Below are 26,092 nucleotides of genomic sequence, written 5' to 3'. Positions count from 1 at the left end.
AGACTGTGCAGGCCAAGGAACATTGCATGGTTTCTAACGACAAGAGCTAATGGTAACACTGAACATCAGACTTTGTACATTTCCGTGACAGGAGTGACCCAAACTCAAATGAGCCTTGACACCATTGGCTGGCTGGGAGAAGGCGGTGCTGAGTCTGTGGAAATGCCATCATCCCGGCTATGCAGACAGCCATGCTGCCATCCTGATCCAGTTATTTTTATCATGGGAGGTACCTCTGCCTGGTCCCTTGTGGTGTCTGCTTGTCAGTGTACATCCTGGAGTGGGTTCAGCCCTGGGTTTTTAGTTGGTTCTGTGCTAGATGTTTTACCTACATGCTGCTGGCCACAAAATCTTCCACACAGACAAAGATGTGAAACTGGTGAGCTGTCAAGGCATTTCCTCTGCTACATTTATCAGCTTGAGGAATGTTCAGCAAGAGATTCCTTTAATCTTATTTTGAACTGTAATCAACCATCCCAAACATGCTGAACTTCCCAAAAGCCCCATTCCCATGCAATCTCTGCCCCTTCAGAGTCCCAGAGCTGGTGATTGAGTATCTGTAATTCTTTACTGGCCTGAGAAACTAGGAGATTCAATTTTATGCAGGTAGCGCAAAGGGGCGACATCCAGATTTCTCTAATTCAGCATGTTTTCTTCTCTTGGTTTGCACTTTGCCATCAGAAAGCAAACTCCTTGGGCTAATTTAAAAGCCCGTGTGCAAGAATAATTCACAATGATAACTTCAAGATGGGTGTTTTATTTTCATTTTTAATTTGAGAGATCAAAACACATGCATCTGTCCCTTTTGTAAATTTCAAGCTGAAATATTGCTCAGCAGGGAGAAACTGGAATGTCATTGCAGATCCTGGACAGCATTCAGGACTATTTTCCTTAACTGAAATAACTCAGTTTCTGAAAACTAAGTTTAATTTAATAAGAGTTTGGCCTAACTCTCCTGGTCATTTCCTTTTTAAATGTCAGTTTTGTGTGTGTCCCTCTGTGTGTAATATGAGATAACAGACTGTAGTTCACAGTGTAATCTGATTGGAATTTACAATGCTCTGAATTAATAATCTGCAATTTAGCCTCAACTGAACACAATTATAGGCCAAATTTTATCTCCTTTGCTCTCTGCAATCTCATTGCAGCACCGATAGCTAGCAAGGTATACAAATAAAAATTCAGAGTTTGTGACTCACCATTAGGTGGTGCCCCTGCTTTTTCTTAAAAAACAAAAACAAAAACAAAAAACTTTTCCTCAAAAATGTTACCAGTTTAATTTTCTTCTAGCAAGCAAAGGCAGCTCTAAAACACAGCATTGAGGAGGCCCATATTTTGGTGTGTGAGCTCAATGAAATATATATATAAGAACATGGAAGAGAGAGAGAGCATTTGGCCTTTCTCACATTCAAATGCTGGGCAGAGAGGAATCTTCGCTTGCCCTGAGTTCTGTCCAGGTGCTGTCCACCAGGCCTGGAGGGGCTGATGCCATAGAAGGTAGAGAGCTGGGGTTTGCCAAAGCAGGTTGGTGCCCCTTTTTTGATGTTTACGTCTTGTGTCCAGTGCTTCAGAGGAAGCTAAAACCCTCCTTCCCATAACAGACTCAGCCACTTCCCAAACGCTGTTGACCCTACAGATCATCAATTTACACCCTGAAGCATGATTTCCTCTGTACCATCCTACCTTGCACAACTCTACATATTATTAGTGCTCACCAAATTAGCTTGCTCTTTTAAATCCTGTTAAATGACTTGTCTTGCTGACCTCATGCCAACAGGAATTCTACAAATTAAAGGGAGCATTTCCTTGTATGTGTCTTTAATTGACTGACTTTCATTTTGCCATTGCATATCACCTTATCTTTGTATTATGGGATACGTAGACTATATTCTACAGACCAAAGCAACCTTTGCCCTCACATTGCATTTTTCCCAACTATGAACTATCCAGGTGTTGCGAAGTGTCATCTTTTTCCATGTCTCATTTGTAGACAGTTGACTTTCCTTGCTTTCTTCCAAGGCTCAGCTCATCAGCTGGTTTGCAGGCAGTGGAGCCAAATCTAGAACCTGTGCTGGTGACCTGAGCTGGAAGCAGATTCAGGCCTGTAGACCTTGTGATCACTCCATTAATCCCTCGTTCCACAGAGGCACCTGCATGGCTGGCTTGTCTGAAAGCATGTTGGCTGCAGATAGGAAGGATTTTAAGAAATCAAATGTCCCCTGACTTAACTATTTGGGAAGCAGCTGAAATTAAAATAAACTCCCTTGTGTAAACATAGGAAATCGGGGTGGGACCAGAGCGATCTGTGGGTCTGAATTGGTTAAATTATAATGATTTGATCAAAACATTATAATCTGAATATTTAATCTCAGTGAAAAGCAAACCTAGTTTGATGGCTGTCAGGGCCGGCTCCAGGGTTTTGGCCACCCCAAGCAGCCAAAAAAAAAAAAAAAAAAAAGCCGCGATCGTGATCTGCGGCGGCAATTCGGAGGGAGGTCCTTCGCTCCGAGCGGGAGTAAGGGACCATCCGCCGAATTGCCGCCGAATGGCTGGACGTGCCGCCCACCTCCAGATCGGCCGCTCCAAGCACCTGCTTGCCAGGCTGGTGCCTGGAGCCAGCCCTGATGGCTGTCATTTAGCTCTGTATCCTGGCACCCCTGCCTCTTTAGCTAACAGCTCCACTCCTCTGCCAGGCCTGGGGAAAGGGAGAGGTGAGTCTAGCTCTTTAAGTAAAGGCCTGTATACCAACAGGTCCTGAGTTCTAGTCCTGACTCCCCCAGGGCCTTGGGCAAGTAACTAGTCACTTCAGCTTCTCTGTGTAACTGGCCATAATGAACCAGCAAGGTGGCGTGGGGCTTCATCAACTAATGACCGCAGAGTTCTCTGGTGGTGGGAAGTGCTGTGTGCTCTGATATGAGCAGAGCAGGCTGAATCATTCAGCTATAGGAGCCGTGTTAACATCAGAGACATATTTCAACAACTCCTATTGCACAGTCAGTTACAGATCTGAGCCTTTCACTTCCAAATACAAATATTCAGGCCTAATTTTTTTTATTATTATTTTTTTTGCACAATTTGCCCACCTCCAAGTATGAGCACCAGAGCCTTACCCTATTATCCTGGCTTTTCGTGCTTCCCTTGATGTAATGGTCTCTGGGATTCCAATCCCACCCTCCCAGATAACACTGCTGAGTCTGGTGTCAGCAGCTGTGCACATCCACTTTCCTGCTCGACTAGCCACCCCACCATGGTCTCATTTCCATGCAGGTTCTTTACTTCTAGGGTTAAACAGTGAGCTATTTGTCAGGGTCATTTTCTGCAGTTCTCCTGTCACTCTGCAGGTTAGTTGCTTTCCCTCCTAGCCTTTTGCTCAGAATAATGCCGCAGTGTTCGGCTGCAGTGGAGGAGCAGGATGATTGTTGGGTTTAATTTTGAAAAAGAGATCCAAGGAAGCCAGCTTTGAAATTCAGTGTCACCTGCACTAGTGGATGGAGGGGGAAGGTTAGCTGACTGAATTGACAGCAACTGCACTTCTGTTGATAGGTTCAGGGGCCTGTGCATCAGGCTTATGGCCAGTGCCCCACTGGGACAGGGAGACCTTCCCTCCCAAGTAATTGCACGGTGCATCACTGCAAAGTGCTTCACACTGCTGTATTCTAGGGAGTGAGGAGGCCTTAGAAGTTTGGATTGGGCTGGGCAAATGCAGGCAAAGCCGGGCTGCTGCTCCCCACCCTGATGGATGTTCTAATCTGTAGCAGGTGAAATCTTGTCACAATATCCATACCAGGGCTGCTTTAGTCTCTGTCTGAGTGTGAGCACTTTCTCAGAGCATCTGCGCCTGACTGCCAGGGGCTGGAGATATCGCCTAGAGGAGGCAGAGGATGACAGATTAGACATGAATTTGTGAAGCACAACAGTGAAATTTTTGGGCTGTGTGCTGCAAACAATCCCATCCTGAAGCAAGAAGGCACTGATAGCCTCTCTCCAACTACTCCCGGAGCCCGCACTAAGGGGTATCATTCTGATTCAGGAAAGATATTGACAAGTTAAAAAGAAATAATAAAAGAGCTATGGAAATGGTCAGGGGGCTGGCGGCAGTGATTTAGGAGGAAAGATTAAAGAGCTCAATAAGTCTAGCTTGCTAGTCTACTGGGGGGAATATGATAAGTCTTCAAATATTTGAAGAGCGTAAAAATGCCAAGGGGGGGGGGACAGGAATGCAGGGGTATGGCCAGAAGCAGTAGCATGAAAGGAAGACAGGAAAAAGTTAGGCTGAATAATAATAAGAATTTCCTGACAGTGAGATCTATCAGCCTGTGGAATTGTCTGTCCTGGGAAGGGGTGGAAGCTTCATTGTTAGGACCCTACCAAGTTCACAGTCCATTTTGGTCAATTTCATGGCCATAGGATTTTAAAAATCGTAAATTTCATGATTTCAGCTATTTAAATCTGAAATTTCATGGTGTTGTAATTGTAAGAGCCCTGACTTAAAAAGGAGTTGTGGCAGCGTGTGTGTGTGTGTGTCCGTGTCCACAGGGTTATTGTAGGCAGGGTTGTGGTACTGCTCCCTTACTTCTGCACTGCTGCTGTCGGCAGTGCTGACTTCAGGGATTGCTCAGTGGTTTGAGCGTTGGCCTGCTAAACCCAGGGTTGTGAATTCAATCCTTGAGGGGACCACTTAGGGATACGGGGTATTTGGTCCTGCTAGTGAAGGCAGGGGGCTGGACTCGATGATCTTTCCAGTTCTATGAGATAGGTATATCTCCATATATTGTCAGAGCTGGGTAGCTGGAGAGCGGTGGCTGCTGGCTGGGAGCCCAGCTCTGAAGGAGAACTGCAGCCAGCAGCAGCGCGGAAGGCATGGTATGGTATTGCCACTCTTACTTCAGAGATGAGTGGCAACTGTTGACTGATGGTCCAGCTCTGCAGGCAGCAGTGCAGAAGTATGGGTGGCAATATCGTGACCTCCCTAAAATAACCGTGTGATCCCCTGCAGCTGCCTTTTGGGTCAGAATCCCCAATTTGAGAAACATTGGTCTCCACCATGAAATCTGTAAAGTCTAGAGTAAAAGCACACAAAAGACCAGATTTCATGGTCCATGACGCGTTTTTTCATGGCTGTGAATTTGGTAGGGCCCTATTCATTGCTTGGGACATTTAAAGTAAACCTGCGTAAATGTGCAGTAAGGGAACAATCCTGTATTGGCACCAGGGAGATGGGCTAGCTGGGGCCTGACAGGTCTTCTCCATGTCTAATTTTGTGGCTCGATCAATACACTCAAAAAATTCTCCATTGGTTCTGAGAGCCATGCGACTCCCTTGGGCGTGCACTGAACTCCTCAGCACTGGGATGGGCTCAGCTAGGGATAAGGAGACGTGTTTGTCTAAAATAAGAACCTGACTGAATCTTCCTTAAGCTTCCAAACTGCCTGTTTGCTCTTTCAGAGAAGACTTTTCATTTCCTGGTTCGATCCAGAAGCTGAAATACCCAAATATCAGGAGAGGTGGCTCCTGTGGAATCTCCCAGCAGGCTGGAAGCAGAAAGTGATGGACATCTCATAAAGATGCCCTATCCATGCAACATTTGCAGTCTTGTTTCTAGTCCCCCCAGTGTGAGAAGGAGCCGACTGTTAGCACACACATCAGAATTTCTGAATCTTTTGGGGTTGTGTCTGACTCATTACTACTCTGAGCTTGTTCAGCCTGGATAGAAAAGCCCTGAACCCAAGGCTCTGTCATGGTGCTGCAGCCTGGTAACTGGTATTTGCTTTGTTAGTTGATATAAAGATAGATAACGAGCAGAGGGAGCTCATGCATCTTCTAGAGTTTCACTGATTTGCTGTAGCATGAGAAAGCAGCAGGAAGCTGATGGAGCAGTCACAGTGATGGATGATGTAGACACTGGTCCTCCCCTTCCTTAGTCATCTCTTTCACTCTTGGCAGTGGGCATAATATGGATTTGGCATTGTCTTGCAGAAGCACATCACATAAGATGGTTAGCACATTGGCAGCCACTGACGGGTGTCTTCAGCCAGAAACGTCTAATGCCTGCTCCCAGATCTGGCACTGACTCCCTCCATGATTCACCCGGCTTCACTGGGGATGTTCTTACATTATAAACCAGGCCATTGGCACGCTGCCCCCAAAGCAAACTGGTTTAGGTGAGCAGTTAGAGTGGAGGAGCCTGGTGCTGCTGCAGGGTGCCTGAGCAGTGAGCGGGAGCGCAGAACCCAGGGGTTATTCTGTTCCAGCTCTGATCCAGGCATGCTCGCTCCTTCTCCAGCATCACACACACTATCCAACCCTGCACAACAGGGAGCAAGTTGAAGGCCCAAATCAGGGAGGGCTTTTTCAGCTGCTTAGGAATGAAAACGCTCCCTTCACACACTCATTTTCTGCACTTTTTCTTTCTAAATGACTAGACTCTGCTTCCCTATTGTCTCCTGAGCATCCTCCAAGGCCAGGCAGACCCACTGTTTTGCTTTGAGGGGGATCTCTAAACGGGATGTAGGCAGCAGCGAGACTGGCTCAAAGCGGGAGTGACATCAAGTGAGCGCTGTTGGGATTAGACAAGAGTGACATTGGTGCACATTCTCTGTGATACAACCCCTTTTGTGACAGCTCAAACAATCGAAAGCAAACAAAGAGCCTGAAAGACCCCCGCGAAGAGCTACTTCAGTCAAGGGAGCTCTCTGCTGTGCTCAGCAAACACCTTGCACTTGGAAACTGGTGAGCTTGTGTCAGTCTCAGTTAATTCTTACAAATAACCCCTGTGGTGAGCGTGTGTAGGTGAGTGTCTTCTCCCATCTCCCTCTTGGTAACATTTCAGAGAAAAGAATTTGCTCCCCTTGGGAGTTGAGGGTGCTCAGCTCCTTGCAGAATCCAGCCTTTGGGTCCAGCTGTGCATGTATTTTTCCTGTCAGGGAGGCTCACAGCCCCAGCTCTGTTGCTCATACCTGTGTGCAGGTGAGGCACTAGGCAGAGGAAAAATGACACTTGGGACTGGGGTTCCAGGAAGTCACCCAGCTACCTGGACTGTCTTCCAGGTGGGCACAGCTCCGCTATCAGTTCGGCTCTCAGTCTGCTCTCTGACAGGTGAAGCCTGTAGTGCTCGTATCATGAAACCAGTCACTGTTTAAGGTGCCCTTAGGCCACTGAACTGAAACCGACAAAGGAAATGATGGTATCTGATTATTTCAGTGAACTTTAATCTGATTGGACCAAGTTGACAGATTTTTGTAACGTGTTTAAAGCCTGGCCTTTGGAATGGGCTAGGTAGCATGTATTTGCCATTAAAGAGCATGGCGTATCTCTGGCAGCGCAGCACTGAGATTTGGAAACTATTGCATACATAGTGTTCTACCAGCCCCGGTGTATAGCCTAGCCATTGTCGTTTTGGTAGGGTTTGCCACATGCCTGTGCAGACCATTTGGCCACCTAGTCCAGCACCCTGCCTGCATCTGTATTGATCCTATCTTTAGAGAAAGGTGAAAGTCACTTTCCTCACCCCTGACAACTTGCTTAACCAACTGTGCATCACTGTACATGGGGAGATAGTCCCTTCCTGATCCTCTCATTCAGAGACGAGTGGAAGAGCAGAGCCTGAGTAGTTCCCTAGTCAATTGCTGAGCATGCAGAGCTACAAATGCCACTGGTTATAAAACTAGTCCGCTCTTTCTCAAATCCAGCCACAGGCTTTGACTTGATTTCCAGTAACAGTGACTGCTCCTGGTTATGCTTTATAAAGTAGTATTGCCTTTTATTTATGTTTTTCAATGTATAGCCTTTTAATTTTTGATTGATTTCTATTGTGATTGGGCTTCCAGTCTGACCCTAGAAACATGCAAAACAATTTGCTTTAGCCATTTCACCAGATGAAATTAAATCTGTTTGTGAGTTGGCAAATCTCTGAAGGTTCAAAGCATCAACATTCAAGACACTACTATTTCTTGGTTGTCATTCTGAATATGTGTTGGAGATCATAGAATCATAGACTATCAGGGTTGGAAGGGACCTCAGGAGGTCATCTAGTCCAACCCCCTGCTCAAAGCAGGACCAATTCCCAACTAAATCATCCCAGCCAGGGCTTTGTCAAGCCTGACCTTAAAAACCTCCAAGGAAGGAGACTCCACCACCAGATAAAGCATGTGAGGCTAAAGAGAAGCTGGGCTTTAATATGTATTTTCTTGTCTCCAGAATTCTCATGCTGCACAACCTGTTCTGGGCAGTCTGCTGCTGCTTCTCACTTTTAAGTCTGCAAAGCTTTTTTTAAGTTCCACTGGAAACTTTAAAACTAACTTGCTCGCTGCAGGTATCATTTGCTCCTTACACTTAAGGATCACCTGGAAAACCCAGCTCAGCCTTTGCCACAAGAAAATGGCTTGTGTGTATCTTGGTGAGCTGCTGTGATATGCCTCACTAGGCTGGTAAGACTGCCCCTTTGTTCCCTGGTTGTTGCAAAAGGCACTCCTTGGGAATGTGGTTTGCACCTGCTTCCTCTCTTGCATGTCATATTTGGAGATGAACTTTCAGGTTGTGTCAAAGATTCTTAAAAAAAAAAATTGAAACAAAAACTCCAGTCATTGTTGCAGGATTTTTTCTTGAACCTTTTCCAACATCACTAAGTGTATGTTATTTCCTTTGCGAGTGAACAAACAAGAACATTCTCTGGGGCCACGGCGCAGCCCCCTGTGCTGGCTGGTTAAGGGCAATTCAGAGCCACATTGTTCAGAGGAATGATTACTCTAGGGATATGAAGCCATTTTGACTCCAAATGGGACAGAGGAACTGGGATGGGAGAACTTTGTGAATACACTCGCAGAGCTACATAGTGCATTGGTTGTTCTGTTCCAGACCTCTCCTGAGCCATAAGCAGGCTTATCACTACAGATGAGAAGGGTGTCAATTCAACAGAAAAGCTTTCCTCCTCTGGGATACCAGACTTCTACTGTCCAAGAACACAGCAGGCACAAGAAGGAAAACAAAGCATGTTTCATTGAGCAATTAACACCAGGCTTGGGATCTTCTGCAATTCATCATTTTACCAGCACTTTACTCCACTGAGCCATACTGTCACCTAGGACACACTTCTGTGGTTGCTAGAAGAGGCCAGAGGTTAAAGCTGTAGGTATTGTCCTTGCATTTTATGAAGATGGGCACCCATTCCAGCAACTCCTTCTTTGAGGGTACTGTCTTTTGCCTCACTGTGCTTTGGTGACATGAAGGACAGGCTGGACTTGTATAGACTATCTGTCCATCTTCATGTTACTGATATTATAGGCAGCTTGCTAAGTTATTCAACCAGAAACTAACCTGGGCCATGGGGCCATTTATCAGATATTGTATGCTGGGTGGAGAGGGAGGTATGAAGAGTTTTTACAGTAACACTCTCTTCCCCTGTGAAACACACATCCTGATTAAACACATCTCAGAACTCAGCCTGGACAGCTACGGAAGCAACTTTTGGAGTTTGAATGTTAATCAGACTCTGAACTTCTCACTCCAGTGTCTGGTGTGACTTTCCATGGCCTAATGCATGATAGTCTTTAATGGGGATTTGATCCCCAACCCCTAACCTGGTGCACACAGTGGTTATGTGGAATCTCTCTCCTCCCAATGTCCTTTGTCCAGTCAGTTTACATCCCAAAACATGCTATGCCATGTGACAGCTGTGTGCTGCTACTAGCCCTTCGTAGTTCACAGAGCAGGTGGAAGCCCCAGGAGGTTTTGACTTATGAAGAACTGCACCTTGGTGGGTCAATAGCGCAGAAAGTGAGAGATATCTCATCTCTCTGCAAATCTCGTTCAAAGCCTTCTCCAGAGTCCTGGAATCTATGGGTGTATCTTTCCTGTGCACTCAGTAAAGGAGAGGTAGCTGTGGGGATGTGAAGTGAAGCCAAGAATAAGTGACCTACGGTGGAGGAGAATCATTTTGTCTGATGATTCAGGATTTTTCTGCATGGCTGCTGGACGTTCAAAACCTATGAAGCCTTCTTGACCAGAAGGCACAGACTCACTTAAAAAGTAAATCTTTAAAGTGGAGTGTGCAGTGCCAATAAGAAACATGGCTGTGTTTCCATGTAACAGAAATAAAATGTGTTCTCTAAAGGAAGCTCCCAAGAGCACATGTTGGTGCATATGCTGAGGGTTGCTGGTTCAGTTATACTTTAAAATTGGAAAGGTTAAGGAAACATTTGTTACTAGGATTTAAAAAGTTTATAGGCATCTCCGACTTCCAAGTGCTGGTGTTAATTCTAGGCGTTTCTGTACTCTGCAGTATTTCCCTTTTCTTTATCCAGTGGTATGAGAGATTAAAGAATATTTAGATTATTTCTGCTCAGTGGGGCACATTTGGTTTGAGAAGCCAGGTGGCCTTTAACTAGCTAATGTAAAAGTTAATGCCAGGAGCCTGTGCCTCTCTTAGGGTATTGGAAGAAGTAAAGTTCCTTCAGTGCAACTGGTTGCATAGCGCTCAGTGGATCCAGCTCTGGGACCAGATCCCAGGTGCAGCTGACTGCACAGAATACAGGTCAAAGGTGTGTTCAAAGGTGGCTTAAAGCCTCCCATCCTGATGCATCCTCTGTCCAGGGCCAGTCCCCTTGCATTGCATTAGAGCTTGCTCAGGGATATTCTAGCTTATGCTGCTGCAAAGGCCCAGAAGAGGGAATTGCTGTGGCACAGAGTGTCTCAGCTGTTCGGAGGGAAACAGGGAGGGGTAGTGCAGTTAGAGCTCTGTCCTAGGCTCTGAGCCCCTGAACATCAGCTTTATGCTGGATGAATCCTCCCACGGCCAGCTCAAGCCAGCGTTACGACCAGATACTGCTAGGCGTGTGGTGCAAAGCAGTCACACTATTGCAGAATCGGGCCCAAAATAAGCACGCTCTGCCACGGCACTCTTGGTCAGTTGCCCAAATTGGCAAAAAAAAGCCTTTGGCTACTTTCCTGACCTGCTTATTAGCCCACCATCAACAAACAGTTCTTATTTAGTTACCAGTGAGCTGGGAGTCTTTGCTGGGAGCAGTGGCCTCGAGAGAGGCTGCCCTTGAGTTCCCACTAGCTCTGCCGGTTGTCCGAGGTACCAGCTCTGCCAAATCACATACTCTGCCCATCTGGCAGAGGCCTCATTCCGCATGGGAAATTCCAAACTGACAGAGATTGTCTTTATCCCGCACAGTTACAAATTATGAACTGTTATTCTCACCCCCTGGGCATAGAGAAAGGGGCTGTGGGTCCCATTGTTCACAATCAAAGGGAAAAAATCACCCCTGTTGCTGGCAGCCTGAATGGGCCAAGGATTGAATGAGCACTGGACCCAGAGTGGCCTGCCCCGCCCTGGCCAACGTGCGCACAGTGGGTTGGAGTAATCTGGGGAGGTCTGTACTGCTCCTGCCTATGTTGGGCCTGCTCGGGCGGTGAGGCGAGGACTCCAGTCTCCAGGGGCACTGCACTGTCACTAGAGCTACATTCAGTTGCAGACAAAAAATCGAGTAAGCGGCTGCTGTGAAAACCCAAATGTTCATTTTCTCAGGAAACAGTGGGCCACATTCTGCCCCTTTCCTATGGCAACAAGCACCGTCCCTTGTGAGTGGTGCCTGACTCCAAGGAGACGCAGTGGGGAGTGGGACACTGCTACCCGGAGTGGGGGATGGGGTCAGAACCTAGCCTGGTAGGTGCAGTAGGGGCAGCACCCCTGGAGTGAGCTGAGATGTGCTGGCCTGATTCCTGCTGCCCTGCATCCCCTGCCGTGTAAGGGCACATCGACATGGATGTGCCCTTCTCCTCTGGCGATGGTCCACACAGGTGAGAATGATGACACGTGCTCTATTGGTGAGGCCATACGCAGGGACTGCTTAACTTGTTCAGATGAGAGATGGATGGACACAAACACCATTCACCCCTCAGACTGAAACAGAGCCAAAGAGACAAGCTGCCCTCCAGCCCTTTCAGACTAAGTGCTCCTACGCCTGCTCCTCACTCGCATGTGGTAGTAGAGATCAGCTTTAGGGCCACCAGTATCTCCTCCCCCATGGGCTCTGTTTCATTGCCACGTGCCTTTCAGGGGGTAGGGGAGCTTTAGACCACAGCGTGGGTTGTTACAGGCAGATTGTGCCAAATGGTTAGGGTTGCCTGATGAAATGGGGAAAAATTCACCTCCAGTGGAAAACATTTAAAGTTCAGACATACTGTATCGAAATGTAAAATACTTTCAAATTAGAAACTAGGTGTCACTGTGTTAGTGGCTTACCACAGTGGGAATCCAGTGCTGACCAGAGGAACCCAACCCAGGCCTGTTCTAATATGGATCAGATGGCACGCCAAAACATGTGCACTAAATTTGGAAGGTTTTCTGCTGGTGTGGTAGGGGGTCATCCACATCACAAAAGCAGCATAGATTTTCCATGGCCGGCCCTGCTCACATAAATGAGACCTAGGGGTTGAATAGACAGGTTGCCTCTGTAAATGAGAGATTGATCTCATCAGGTTGGCCTAGTTAAATAATTTTAGACAAATAAACACAGGGAGTAAAATAGCTTCTCATCTTACTAAAGAGCGCAGTGCTCCCAGGGCAGCACTGAGGGGGTTTTGTGGGGCAGAGCAGGGAATCCTGCACTTTGGCAGCTTTCGCCTATATTAGAATAAACAGACCAGGCCTCTCTCCCCTTCAGCTTTTCAGTGCAACCAAGAGCCTGAGGATCTGCTGGATGTTGTTGGAAGCTTGCCAGTAACCAGGTACCACCAGGAACTAGCAACACCGCAAAGGGGGACCTGCTCGTGCAGTGGGAAGTTGGCAATACCAGCATTTTCTGTGTCCCTTCGCTTGTATTGCTGGTGTCTGGCTGTTCTCCTAGAGGCCTTCCCACACCACCTGCTCTTTCTTCTTCATCCTGCAGTGAGTCTTTAGCTTATGTTCAGGAGTTGCAATCTGTTGCTGTGGAAATGGTTATAATATCACAAGTGCAGGATTATTCTGACATCACTCCAACCTGGGGAGGCTGGGGGCCACTTTGTTGTAAACATCAATAACTTAGGTCACCAAGAAACATAGGAAGGAAAGTCCCCTGCCCACCCAGTTTTCCCCAGTGTGGTTTTAAAGGGTGTGGCGGGACCAGGTGGTTCCTGCCTAAACCACTCAGGTTTAATCTTATTCTATGGCTGAAGAATGATGAGTTTGTGGATCCTGCTGCTTCAAGCAACAGCATTTTGAATCTCTCTGAGGAGGAGCTGCCTCCTGTCCTGGGGGAACCAGGAAGCTTGTCTGTCCCAGCGAAACGATTTGCGCCAATACTGAAGCTTGCAAAATGCTTCCTGTTATTATGGTCCAGTGTGTAATTCTGTTTGCTAAAGTGTCAGGGGTAGGCACTGTATAAACCTGGCTGGGGATGGAGGGAGAACAAACTACCTGGTATCATCAAGAGTATTTCGCAGCTCCTCCATAACATGACCAACTTCATGCTTGTTGATCTTTCACAGGGCTGTGCCGGGCAGGCAGGGCAGTGAAACACTAGTTTCCAACAACGCAAAACACTTTTGGGGTTTGCCTTGGATTTTCTACAGAAATGCAAGGCTGTTTCCCCCCAGAAAACCCCTCGGCAGGAAAAGTCGGTCACTCTCTGCTTGCAAGAGTTTTCGTGCTTTTAAGCACTGTGCAGTCTTTCTGCAAAGGAGCCATCTGCACTGTGCTGCTTGGAATCAAAGTCTTTTTTTTAATACTCCCCCAACAGAGCTACTGAACACAAACTGTGAGGCAGCACAGCAGGAGCTGCTGCAGTGACCTTGGGATCAAAGGGAGATGTTGCTGTGCTGGCCCAAGTGCCAACCGATCTTGTTTTAACTTAAGAATGTCAAAATAATCGTGAATAAAATACGTGAGGAATGGTCCCCCATTGCTAGTGGGGGCGGGAGGGGTAGGAGTCACTCCCCTCTCCCAGTACAGTCACGTGTAGAGCCGGAGAGTTCCAGTCTGGAAAACCAGCCAATGGAGGAGATGAGTGAGCGATGGAGAAGGGAAATAGAAATGTGGGGAAATTGGAGCCAAGAGGCTGGGATCTGTAACGGGAGCAACGTGTGCCAATTGTTTGTGATGAAACGGAACCGCAGCGAGAGCTAAATGACCCATCGTTCTGATGAGACTCACTGGGTCTCTGACAACTGCACCATCCATGTTCATGAAAGGCTGTTTTCTAGCAGTCAAGAGAATCACAATTTGGGATCTAACGATTATTTTGTTTCATTTTCTTTCCCGCTGTGCTGAATAGGAAGGGAAGTTATTTCTGTGACAGATTGTGAGATGAGACGCTGTGACTGCTTATCCTGTGGGTGAATTCACTTGGGGCCTATTCTGCCCGTGTATGTCACTGCTGCCTATTGAGGGGCTAATACTGTAGTGAAACCTGGAGCTTAGAAATGTGTATTTCTCAATCCCATGAAGGGCCCCCCATCTTTCCTCAAATTTGGGGAGAAGAATACAGGTACTTAGCAAAGATCCAGGAACTTCTGGTTTGTGGGGGATTCTCAAAAGGTAAATGTCAAATCTAAATGTTAAAGAAATGCAAATAATTGAAGTGATGGTTCAATCCTCACACAGCTCTCCCAGTGTACCTCAATCCTGATGTGCAGCACACTCTGCTGTTCCAGTCCTGGGCCTCAAGACAGCTCTGACAGTGCACCTGAGTCTTGGCCTTGGGCGCCTCCAATGAGTCAAGCCAATGGACTTCCCTGTGCGTCAGCTCCTAGCCCAAAAACCATTTCACTGTTGGCCTAAGTGATATTTACCTGTGAGAAAATTAACTCAGAGCAGGATTTGTTTTCTCCAGGAGTCTCACAACCAAACAGAGAGCCTGGAATAAGCCCAAGTGCATCTTGGACACAATCTCCATAGCTTTTCTGGCTATGAAAGCATTCAAATAACACATACAAAACTGACTTGAGTCACAAACTTCCACCCTTTGGAACAGAAAACCTGCTGGAAGTTGAGCATAGGCTAGGAGTCAAATCTGGAGGTCCTTACTTTGGTTTTACTGAGGCAAAGCTCTCTTGGAGGCAATGAAGACAGTGGGCGTTTGCAGTGGCCTCAGGATACAGCGCAGTTTGCATACAGTGCATGAGTGTACAAGTGCAGATGGGAGCATATTCGGTATGGTACAGCAGTAGAGTTAAATTCACCCCTCTCCCCCAGAACTATAGTAGGGGCCCAGGTTTTGAGTGGCTGAGGAGACAGTTAGAGAAGATTGATACCATGCCACCTTCTACTATACATGGCTGGAAAGAGCGGGTATTGTTAACTTGGAACATCCTGAGGAGAAACCATTTTAATTAAAAAAGGTTGTTGGAATTTAAAGCTAAAGCAGAAATTTACTCTTGAATCTGATCCAACAGTCAGTTTCTTCTAAGGAGATAATTGGTTCCTGTCAATGTCTATTTGGGGAGATTTGACTCAGCGTTCTTCTTCCCAAAATCTGAAACTGGAATTCTCTCTCCTGTTCCCGTGCATGCTGCATATGGTACATTTCTGTGCCTGTCTTTTCTTTATTAATTGAGTCCATTAAGTGGGAGTTCATCAGAGATGGCTCCCTTCACCTGTGCTCACATCATGTTTGTTTGGGATGAAGGAACCAGCTTAGAAATTCAGAACTGACATGAACCGTGGCCTTAAACTCTCAGCTGAAACAAACCTTGTTTGAAGCTGGAAAAGTGTTTTTTGAATTTTCGGACACCCTTGTGCTTTCTTAGTTTGTCTAGAATCTCTGCATCTCTCCTTGGAAACAGGGAAATGCCACAAGAGAAGCTGAGACACCAGCACATCCTGGAAATGTGGCTAGGGAGCCTGCTGTCAGCCTGATTCCCAGATCAAAGGGGTGCAGTGAGTTCTGCTAAGCTCCGAGCCTTGGCCCCTTACTCAGATTGAACCAAGTCTCGGAGCTTTCTGGGACTCACCTGCCAGCCTTCGCACACATTCACTTGCATCTTCTCCAGGACCAGCTGATCACAATCCAGTGACTGTTGCTCAAAAAGATGAAAACTCATTTTTACAAACCTTGTTCCCGTACAGTCTGCAGTTCTGTGATGGCTCCTGCCCATCGCTGCCATCAATCCATTGCTATGTAATGGACAGTCAGTTGCTATGGTGCTTTGACCACATTTTGATAAAAAGAAGGCAGAGATATTGGTCTCTAAAGCCTGAGACAGTTCAGGGCCCGGCTGTCAGAGAAATCTGCTCTTTCTCCATGTTCGGCTATGGCAGCTGGGGTCAGCAGAGGCACTTGAGCGATCAGTCCCTAGATTTCAGGTTCTGAGCCAAGGTCTGTGACTGGCAGAACTCAGACACCTGACTGGGATTGGCCAAAAAGTTAATCGTTTTCTGTGCTGGGCAATCTGCTGGGTACACGAGGCTGCGAAAGGCCCAGCTGTGGCTGGGGCAGAGTCAGGGCAGATTATCCCCTGTTGTTGTGCTCCTCTCACAGGGTGGGGCAGGAAACAGGAACCCCAGTTGCTGTGCTGGAGACAGAAGGTGGCCTGGAGGAGTTGGTTCAGTTTGAGTAAAATGCTGTTTGGTTTGAGCCTGCTCCGAACAGGGCCGGCTCTGGCTTTTTGGCTGCTCCAAGCAAAAAAAAAACAAAACAAAACGGGGCGGCCAGAACGACAAAGCAAAAAAACCAAAACACCTGCGGGGAGGAAGGCGGAGGGAGCGGGCGGGAGAGAGAGAGAAGGGGGCAGCCAGGGCTACAGCAGGGGTGCTGCCACGCGGCCCCTCCCGCTGTGCCGCCTCCTGCTGCGAGGGCTCCGCTCCGGTCGGCGGGGAGAGAAGGAAGAGGACTGCCCTGCAGGGCGCTCTGGTTCTCTGCGCCGCCGACCCCTACAGGGCGGCCGGAACGGAAAAAAAAAAAGCGGCCGTGCCGTCCTAGGATTGGGCGGAATGCCGCCTCCAACAATCTGCCGCCCCAAGCACCAGCTTGCTCGGCTGGTGCCTGGAGCTGGCCCTGGCTCCGAACCAAACCATAGTGGCTTTGTCCACTTGTTTAGCCGTTCTGTGTCTCCCTAGCAATGAGCCAGGCGTGGGGAAAGTGGCATAAAGGGACCCATCTTCCCCATGGACACAGGTAAGAAATGAACATTCAGCTTGAAATAAAACCACCTGACTTTTCTTTCACAGGAAAATCAGAGGGATGAGCTGGCAAAGACCAGCAGAGCCCTAGCCCCAGGGAGAAGATAACGAAGTGCTCCATTATACACCACAGAGCAGAAAAGGGGATCTTCTCTTGTCTTGCTATCCCCAGCCCTGTTCTGTTTCTGCAGTGAGGCAAACCCCTGAATGCGGGGTTGGTAATAAAAGTCATCCCTGTGCATGGGATTCTAGCAGGATGGTGAGGTGCCCCTCATCAGTATTAGCTAGCTGAGGGTTCTCACGTGATTTATGGGATTACATATGGGTGTTTGAAACTATCACAGACCTTGCCAGCAATAGCCACCATGTTTTCTGTATTGCGTCTGGACTAAAGGGATGGTGCATCATTACAATCTAAGCTTCTGCGCCAAACTTGGCACAAAACAGTAAGACTTAGCTTTGCCCTTTGCCTTCCTCCCAGAGTCAGATCTCTGAATTTCAGGTTCCAGTTCCACAGTGTGAATGGACCAAGCCTTAGGGCCCCACCATGCTGGCAGCTTCTCCGGTAATCACAGTGCTGTGTGAATGGCAGAAAGCTAGGGAGAGCTGTGAATGCAGGTATATTTGGGAATATTAGAATATCAACATACATCTAAGACTCATCCTGTGTAAGTTGCTGTCAGGATTTCCTATAGAAGCCTCTTTAACAGAGAGGGGAAGAGTCTGACTTTAACCCCCCCCCCCTCCATCCCCAAGACACACGCACACACACACGGGGTTGATGGTTTATTATGTCTTATTTAGCTCACACTGTTCGACCTGGTGTAAGCACAGGGACAGAGCATTAGCTGAGATGGGCTCCTTAACTCTGGACATCCTGGCTCTTGTAGGTGGAAATTGGACTGTTAAGGTCACTTGAATGTAAGTTTTTTCTTTTGTAGTTTATTGTAAGCAGCCCTGAAGTAACAGCAGCTTACACAGTAATCCAGCCCAGTAGATACTTCCTGTTTGACTATGATAGCTTTGGAATTCAATATTTAATTCCACCTCTGCACTTTTGGATGTGTAAAAGAAAGTTTTCCATTTAAAAGAAAAAAATCTCATTGTTGAGACTTTCTGATGACCTCTTTATTGGGCTAGTTAAACAGAGGTGAAGTAGTTGGTAATGAGATTGCAATACCTGCTGTTACTGTATCTGTTTTTACCTAGGGTGATGGGGGAAATGCACTTGCTTCTGATGGGTTACTAGCCCTGGCTAATTGCTTGTGGTTGGTGTTCATGCCCCAGATAAATTAAGCAAGTGTGTTGTCAATTGAGCTAGTCTTGTACTCAGCTCAGGGCACGAGAGCAACCCTAGAATAACAAAGCTGTCTGTGTGCAGTGATGAGGAAATGGCTTTTAATGTAAGAGGAACTTCTCATAAAAATACTGAGTGACAAACGATTTGGAAAATCCTGACAATGCACTTTAACTGAGACTTGCTAAAGTGTTTTAGACACTGGGCTTTCACCATTCTCTGTAGGTTTTCTCAGGGTAGTCAGAAGTACCTTGACATAGGCAGTAAAAGAAAACTAGTTTAGCTGAATTTCATAAAGAGCCCCATGAAATGGCCAGGCGTAGACATTTCTGGCTGAGAGCTGTGTCTAAGGATGTGTGTGGAGGGAAGATTTGGACACTGTCCCTACCCACAATGCAATAAACCTCGCTCTCTAACACAGCATAAGACTTTCAATGCTTTAATAGCTAATTACAGACAGGAGATTCATTCTACACCACTGATAACATTTACTACCTCTGTCTGATATTTGTCAAGACAGCATCTTCCTCTCTTACCAAAGGAATTCACCCGTCCGCTGAAATGAGCCTTTTCTAACGTGTTTCCTTGCTAAATAAATATTGGGATTAGAGCCCAAACTGAGCAGCTTCCTGCCTCAGTACTAGCCATGAGCTCACCTGCACTGATCCCTGCTCTCCAGCCGAACCCCAGAAAAACCAGGACCAAGTCAGCTCCCCAATTGGAGCCCAGCATGCTTCCCCTAGAGAGACCCCAGCTTCCCTCTTATACATTCCAGCACGGGCAGATACAAATTATTTCCAATTATGCAAATTAGCTCATTAAATAATATGCAAAAAATTTCTCACATGGTGCTGCGGACACTTGCCAGCTCTGTTTCCCTCTCACCCAGTGCTAGTAATTGGGGTGCATTTTGTTTCGTTGGGCAGCAGTCCCAAGTGGTGGCTAAGGCTTTTTCGTCCTTGGGCTGGGAACTGTGTTCTAAGCTCAGTACAGAAGCTTCCCTTTTATTCACATTTTGGCTACCCAGTGGGGATGCACCAACCGTTGTCCTTAGGCGAAATGTTGTCTGCACTGGCTCTGTGTGTTAGAAGGCCATTTGGACAGAGCTGCATTTACACCTTATCTGAGGGCCTGTCTACACTGTGACTAGAACCACAATTACTAAATCAGATGTAGCTTTATCTCTTTCCGGTCTGTGTGTGCACGCTCTTACTTCGGATTGAGAGTGTCCAGTTTTGGAGTAACCTATTTGTTTTGGTTTTTTTCACTGAATGAAGATTGCTAATGTTACAGCCTGCCTTCTACACTTATTCATGAGCCAGCGCGTGGGAGGTGGGCCATTGCGTGGTACTATTAGCTCTGTTCCACGCAGAGCTCTGATGCTCATCCTGTTTTATGGTCTTTTCCTGGTGCTCAGCTAGATTGAGGCTTCCTCTTTTTATTGTCAATGGTCCCTACAATTCGTATTCCTCTGCCAGCATGTCGGATGATAACCCAAGAGGTGCACGCATGTGTGATAGAAACAGAAGATTTGTCCCTTTCTCTTTCCTAGCTAGCTTGTTCCTGTGTGATTCAGTCAACGTACCCATAGTGTGGCACTTGGCGCATCTCACTCCATCAGCATGGCGTGGACTTCGGAGTCGCTGAATGGATCAGGAGAATCCCCTTTGCATGGCTCTTGCTGTCATTCTCTCTGCTCAGCACCTGATATAGGGAATAGAAGAATGAGCTTCAAGTGAAAAAGGACTGTAAACCGGTTCCAAGTCACATTCAGAGCTCACCAGTCGCTTTTATTGCTAGGCAGGGTTAGTAATGGTTTGATAATTAGGTGCTGACTGTAAAATGCTAGGTACAATGCAACTCAATTACAGGTGAACTTGTGTGTAAAAAACCTGACCCTCTGAATACATTTACTTCTAAGGTTATAGAGATATAATGAAAATTGCTCCATTATGGCATGTATGTCTTTCTACTGTACGCAATGGAGTCCAAGCCACTCTGGGGACAGAAACAGTTATGGTGGAGTTAGCCATCAGTCCAGATCTCTGTACTGTAGGTTAGGACTTTTGGCTTGTCAGAATGTTACTACTTTAAATTTTAGTTTGCAAAACTGTTCTCAGTGTTGTGTCCTTAAAGCTTGTAAATCTATGCCAAGTTGGGAGCTCTGTGGGCATAAATGCTACTGATCAGACATCTAAGCAGCCAATTGTACCTGTAAATTGTGTTCTTAGGCCTCCAAATGAACTGTAGTTAATCTAAAAGATAGAGGTTGCGCTACAGTCAACTGGGAGAACAAAAATCAATACAGGTTCAATCAATTGCACCCGCATAAAAGGTCAGAGAATGGAACCCTTGGAATGGCTATAACTGAGCAGACCAAAATGATGTCCCCAAAATGGTGGCTGGCACAGAAAGTCTGGCATGAAGTGTTTAATCAGATGTTTCATATGAAGCTGTGGAAGCTGGGCTTTGCCACCGCCCAGTGTCCACACCAGGGTGTAAGATCCTTCAGCTGCATCCTGTGCCGTTTACTTTCCAGAAGTGGCCCATACACCAATTCTGCCAAAGGTAAAGGCCCAAGTCACCTGTCTCTGCCAGATTCACTGAGACCAGCCACGGTCTCCCAGCCCTCGGAGAAAGGAGATTCAGGACAGGTCCACATTCATCTGGGGGTGGGGGAGCTGAGATTTCTTGCTCTGGGAGCCTGGTGTCAGGGAGGTTTATCAGTGGGACCCAGCCAGGTGACCAGATCAGGGAGTGTGATGATAGTATCTGAGGGCATGACAGCCCAGTGACGGGGTTGCATCCCAAGTGCTGAAAAGCACAAACGCCTCGGTAAACCGGCCTGCTTGACTTCAACTCTTCCTGTTTTTTTCTCCTGGATCCCTGCTGGCTATTAGTATAACCGCAGCTGATGTTCGGTTCCAAGTGGCAGACTTACTGACTGTGTCTTTGGTCTCAAATATCCCCTGTAACTTCACCTTTATTCTGCTTAATAATGCAGCCCATTGTCTGCAGTTCCCCTCAAGTCGTTTCAAGCAGTTCTTAGTGTCAGCTGTAATTCTGTCAGTAACTCAATCCAGGATGGGCTCTCACTGTTTAGCAATGTCTTCCCAACTCTGTAGCTCCTTGGAATCAGTTGCTAAATTAATGTAAACTACACCCTTGGGATAATTGGGGCTTTTATTATTTTTATCTGTAAATAAAATATGACGTGAATGCACTGAGCCTGCCCTGGGCCTGGTGATGTGATCCCAGCCTGGGCTAGCTTCAAAGCCCACATTTGTTTATCAGCAGAGGAGTCAGTTCTCAATGTGAACCGGATCAGGGCGCCGTTCTTGGAAAGAGCAGTGAAAGAACAATAAAAACATGGGATGAGCTGTCATGTTTGCTTTTCTCCAGAGGCCAAGTGAAATCAATAGAAGGATTCAAGAAAACCTGAGTGTGTGCAGGGATGCCAGTAGTTCTGAGTCACCCGCAATACAGAGACTAATCATCATTCCCGCTTGCTTAATTGTCCCTACGTTTAGTGCTGCTGGATTGACAGCCACAGAACAGGTATAATATTGGCAAATTTCCTGCACACGGCCCCTCATGCTAAGGTGCCCCACCCTGACCTGAGGTAACCTCCCCTCTGGGGGAGAGAAGTTAGCTTTGTATCAATGGCCTATTCAGCCCTTAGCCTCCCTGCTGGGCTGCCAAGAAGGAAAGCCGTTAGTCTGAATAGTTATGAGGATCCACCTTCTCCAGGTCATGTCACGCAGGACACTGAGATCTCATCAGCTGGGCAAGAATTTCTCTCCTTGCTGACCAGGGCTTGACCAGAGTGAGCGAGATAGAGGTAAAGGCTCTGGACCCTGCTACCAATCTCCTTCCTCCCCATGACACACTGTGAGAAGTCAGTGGCCCTACAGCTTCTTCACATTCCAAACGAGTGGAGACATTTTGGGGACATCTTCAGCAGTTTCACTCTGTAGTTCTAGACCAGTCCTGCACAACATGCGGCCCGCGTGGGCTCACTGTGCGGCCAGCGGGGGGTGAGTAGGCAAGCAGCGGGTGAGGGAGGGGGGCTGAGGAGGCAAGCGGGCGGGCAGTGGCGGGGAGGCAGGTGAGCCAGCGGCAGGGGAGGGGGGCTGAGGAGGCGAGCCAGGGTGGTGGGGGGCTGAGGAGGCGAGCGGGTGGGCAGTGGCGGGGGGGCAGGTGAGCTGGCGGCGGAGGGGGAGGGGGCTGAGGAGGCGAGCGGGCGGGCAGTGGCGGGGGGGCAGGTGAGCTGGTGGCGGAGAGGGAGGGGGCTGAGGAGGCGAGCGGGCAGGCAGTGGCGGGGGGGCAGGTGAGCTGGCGGCGGAGGGGGAGGGGGCTGAGGAGGCGAGCGGGCGGGCAGTGGCGGGGGGCAGGTGAGCCGGTAGCAGGGGAGGGGGGCTGAGGAGGCGAGCCAGGGTGGTGGGGGGCTGAGGAGGCCAGCGGGCGGGCAGTGGCGGGGGTGAGGAGGCGAGCTAGGGGAGGGGGGCTGAGGAGGCGAGCGGCGAGTCGGTAGCTGACCTGTTCTACTGATCTGGTCTGGCTCCCATCCCCTCTCCAAGGGTTGCAGCTGTCTGGAGGTGCTGCCTTCCACGCCTTCCTCATTCACACCTCATTCATTCAACAGGGCAATTGATTACAAAGTGGGGGGAAGATCTTACTCTATTTCTAGCAAAAAGACATTTTTCTTTTACCTTAATTATACTACCTTAGGGCCAGCTATAACATATTACCAAGGTTCAATACTGCTGTTTCAGCAGGGCAGCCCTGGGGAAGGAGTGTTTTTTTCCACGGGGCGGGTAGTGCTGGGGGAGAGTTCCCGGGGGGGGGCTTGGCGGGGTTGGGGGGGGTGTTTCGGCAGCGCTGGGAGGGCTGTTTCTGTGGGGCGGGCGGCGCTGGGGGGGGTGTTGTGTTTCGGCGGCGCTGGGGGGGGTTCGGCGGGGCTGGGGGTTTTTGGCCCTCAGCTGTTTTCTTTGGAGTAATATGGCCCTCGCCGCTTTACAAGTTGTGCAGGCCTGCTCTAGATGGTAAAGTTCATCAGTGGAACAGGAGCTGTGTTAGAATAACCACCAGGATGAAACAAGGACAGAAGTGGCTCATAGAGAGAGGAAAGCCAGAATGCAGTCACTTGTCAGAGACTCTTCACAAACTGAGAGAGGATCCAGTCTGGAATGTGTGCTGGATCAGGACTGACTCCCCTCTCAGCATTAGTACAGCCCCTAGCAGGCGGCTTCCTTCTGCCCATAGCTCCTTTTTGGTGGATCATTTCTGTCCATATCTGAGTGAGTAGGTAATGGCAGGAGGATGCTGGGGGAAATGATTGATGTCCGTGTGTGATACTGAACAACTTGGCCATAATTTTTGTTAGCAAAACAAAATTCAGTACAAATAAAGAGCAAGATAAGTAGTTTGTTAACATTTTCCATAGATGTATAGTTTGCCATAGGAGCAAATATTAACTCAACTGATCAAGTCAACCTCCAAGGGGAGCTGAGTTGAATTAATTGGTCTTGGTGAGAGCTGGGTTTCTAAGCGAGTTTTTCACAGACAATCCATAGTACAGCCTGGCTGTACTTATGCCGAGGTAGCTGCTCTCTGCATGTCAGGGGTATATCCTGACTCCTTGCACACCTCTATAATTGTGACACACCTGTCATGTGCCTTCATCTACAGTGCCCTCTTCAGCTTGGTTGAGCCCATGTTGCATTCAGCTTGGCAGTGATGACGGCAGGAGCCAGGCTGTCTGGGCCCAGGGCAAGATGACGGCATTCCTTTCCCCATCGTCTCGGAGACTTGGAAGGAATGAGGTGGGTTGGTTAGTGCCTAAGAACCTCTATACCGTGTTTTTAATGGAAATCCGGCTTTCTGGTTACCATGGCCAATGCCACATGTCATGCGGATATACAGCCATCCATGCTGCAGTGCCCAAGTGAATATCATGAGTCACTGCCACGAACACCACAGAACTAGCAGAATGCCAGAAGACCTTGGGCCAGTCACCAGGTCTGATCAAGTTAGACCACAGAAAACCAGTTTATATGAGACTAGACTCAGGCTCCTTCCAATTCAGCTGCCTCCCAGAGCTGTTGTGACACATAATATATAAATATGTGTAAAAAGCCTTAGGATTCTCAAGTGGAAGGTGCTGGCGACATGCAAAGTGTGGTTCATTACATAACTTTATTTTATTATATTATTATGTTGTTAATAGTTTGGTGCCACAGATAAATGTATCATAATAATATAATACTCCTTTGTACCAGTGATGAAATCCACACCCATAATTAATGGCTGGCTTCTATGTACAGTGCTGATAACATCTTTCAAGGAGCTTATATATTGACTTAAATTATCCAGGTTTTTATATCTGTCTAAGTTCTTAAACTGGCTCCCATTAAAGATGTCTTTGAAGGCCTCCCAGCACTAAAACCAACAACAAGTATAACTCCCTTCCAGCCCTGCTGTAACAATCAGACAGAATGTATGAAAGGAACCTTGGATTGTAAGCAATTTGGGGTGGGGTGGGGACCATGTCTTCCTGGGTGTGTGTGCAGCACCCAGAACAATAGGGCCCTGGTCCTGACTGGGATTTTTGGGTGCTACCATGATACAAATAACAATTTTCTGAATATTAAAACAACTCCAGTGTACAGGAGACTAGGGCTAGCAGGCACTCGGCGCAATGCGTGCAACTCTAGAGTAACGCACTGAAGTCAATGGAGTTACTCATCCTGCTGTAACTAAGAGCAGAACTGTCCGAATAAAGATCTCAGACATCGCTCTTTTCTTTATAATAATAAATGGAGATATCCTATCTCCTAGAGCTGGAAGGGACCTTGAAAGGTCATTGAGTCCAGCCCCCTGCCTTCACTAGCAGGATCAAGTACTGATTTTGCCTCAGATCTCTAAGTGGTCCTCTCAAGGACTGAGCTCACCACCCTCGGTTTAGCAGGCCAATGCACAAACCACTGAGCTATCCCTCCCCCCTTAATCCTGCTCTTCCCCCCCCTTCCTGCAATTCAGCTTTCCCATGCTTCTCCTCTTGGAACTGACTGTTCTTATTACAAGAGTGAAGGATAGTGGGGAGTCAGGACATTAAAAGCGTAACTGTCAACTAGGGATTGAGGGAGATTCTGTAAAATGCTCTATTTGCTGCCTCTGTGTTTTATGTCATTGAGAGTGTTGCTTTGCTTCTTATTTCATATACACTTCTACCCTGATATACCGCTGTCCTCGGGAACCAAAAAATCTTACCGTGTTATAGGTGAAACCACATTATATCGAACTTGCTTTGATCCGCCGGAGCACGCAGCCCCCCCTCCCGCCCCCGGAGTGCTGCTTTACCGCGTTATATCTGAATTTGTGTTATATCGGGTCACGTTATATCAGGGTAGAGGTGTATTTAAATATTTAGATCACTGAATTTGCAAACTGTGCCTTGATGTTGTATGTGGCTCTAGATCCGAAGGTGACGGGTGTATTGTCAATGCACAGGCAGATAAAATGCACGTTGCATCAGGCAACGCAAATAGCCTGCCAGTTGTGCAAGCTTGCCCTAGACTATCAAAAAGGAGAATTTCTGCCATTACAGCGACTTATGCTTCTTTGTCGGATGAGGCTGACTGAGAACATTCTGCCACGCCTCACGCAGAAGCTTTTTAATGTGACCCAAGAGA

The 26,092-nt window shown here is 47.6% G+C and overlaps 1 long non-coding RNA gene across 3 annotated transcripts in view; it reads left to right on the top strand.

The window, feature by feature from the left end:
* Positions 1–26,092, top strand: part of LOC101945588 (uncharacterized) — a 193,625-nt gene that overhangs the window by 132,839 nt on the left and 34,694 nt on the right. For 2 of the 3 annotated variants that reach the window (XR_006175432.2, XR_010593747.1), the window contains one exon: positions 24,090–24,223. The exons of the other annotated variant lie outside the window; for it this stretch is intronic. This is a non-coding gene — a long non-coding RNA (uncharacterized LOC101945588). The remainder of the gene's footprint in view (positions 1–24,089; positions 24,224–26,092) is intronic. 3 annotated transcript variants of the gene reach the window in all.

This window comes from Chrysemys picta, chromosome 18 (assembly GCF_011386835.1).
Source record: "Chrysemys picta bellii isolate R12L10 chromosome 18, ASM1138683v2, whole genome shotgun sequence".
In the NCBI taxonomy this organism is placed as follows: Eukaryota; Metazoa; Chordata; order Testudines; family Emydidae; genus Chrysemys; species Chrysemys picta.
Note: the sequence above shows the minus strand (reverse complement) of the source record. Positions and strands in the feature narration are given on the sequence as shown.